Raw genomic sequence first — 1297 nt, 5'->3', positions numbered from 1 at the left:
GCATTACTATCAGCAATAGAGGAGTGATCTAGTCTCCTCACCAGTATTTGGTATATCACTATTTTTGTTTTAATTTCAGCCATTATAATAGGTGTGTAATGATATCCTATTGTGGTTTTAATTTTCATGTTCTTGACAGGTAATTGTGCTGAATGCTTTTCATTTGCCATTTGTGTATTCTCTTCAGTGTAGTGTTTCTTCATGTCTTTTGCTCATTTTCTAATTTAAATTGTTTGACTTTTATTATTAAGTTTAGAAAGCTCTTTACATATTTTAGAAACCAATCTTTCATTGAATATGTGATTTGCAAATGTTTTCTTCCCTCTTTAGTTTACCTCTTCATCTTGTTCATTAGAGTTTCCATGGAGCAAAAGTTTTAAATTTTGATTAAGTCATATATGTCATTTTTCACTTCTATGGGTCATGATTTTAGGGTCTAAGAATTCTGCATAGACCTGAATCCTGAAGACCTTTTCTCTACTTTTATAGAAATATTATAACTTAATGTTTGCTGTTAACCCCATGATCCATTTTCAGTTTTTGTTTTGTTTGTATAAGGTGCAAAATTTACACTGAAGTTCATTCTTTTTGCCTACAGATGTTCAAATATATCAAAATAGTTACTGGAAACATCTATCCTTCTTTCATTGAACCGGCTTTTGCATCTTTGTCAGAAATCAGTTAATTATATTTTTGTTGATCTATTTTGGAATCCTGCATTCTGACCCAGTGATCTATATGTCCCTCCCTCCAGCAATACCAAACTGTCTTGACTGCTATAGCTATATAGTGAGACTAAGCACTGGTTGGGGGTATAGCTTAGTAGTAGAGCACATGCTTAGCATGCATGAGGCCCTGGGTTCAATCCCCAATACCTCCACCTTCATGTGTTGGACTTCCCTCGTAGCTCAGCTGGTATAGAATCCACCTGCAATGCAGAAGACCCCAGTTCAATTTCGGGGTTGAGAAGATCTGCTGGAAAAGGGATAGGCTACCCACTCCAGTGTTCTTGGGCTTCTCTGGTGGCTCAGCTGGTAAAGAATCCACCTGAAATGCAGGAGACCTGGGCTCAATCCCTGAGTTGGGACAATCCCCTGGAGAAGGGAACATCTACCCACTCCAGTATTCCAGCCTGGGTTGAAGAGTTAGGACATGACTAAGTGACTTTCACTTTCAAGCACTGGATAAAGTGAGTCCAACCTCTTTATTATGATTTGTCAAGAATGGTTTGTTCTAAGACCTGTGTCTTTCAATATAAATTTTAAAATAATATTGTCTATATCTACAAAAATCTTGC

The 1297-nt window shown here is 36.9% G+C and overlaps 1 non-coding gene across 1 annotated transcript; it reads left to right on the top strand.

Moving 5' to 3' along the window:
* The first annotated feature begins 808 nt into the window (after nt 1-808).
* Nucleotides 809-880, top strand: TRNAA-AGC (transfer RNA alanine (anticodon AGC)). Its single transcript has one exon. It is a non-coding gene; the product is annotated as a tRNA-Ala (tRNA).
* The last annotated feature ends 417 nt before the right edge of the window (nt 881-1297 follow it).

This window comes from Dama dama, chromosome 18, assembly GCF_033118175.1.
Source record: "Dama dama isolate Ldn47 chromosome 18, ASM3311817v1, whole genome shotgun sequence".
Lineage (NCBI taxonomy): Eukaryota > Metazoa > Chordata > Mammalia > Artiodactyla > Cervidae > Dama > Dama dama.
The sequence above is the reverse complement of the archived record's forward strand: the minus strand, read 5'-3'. Positions and strand labels throughout refer to the sequence as shown.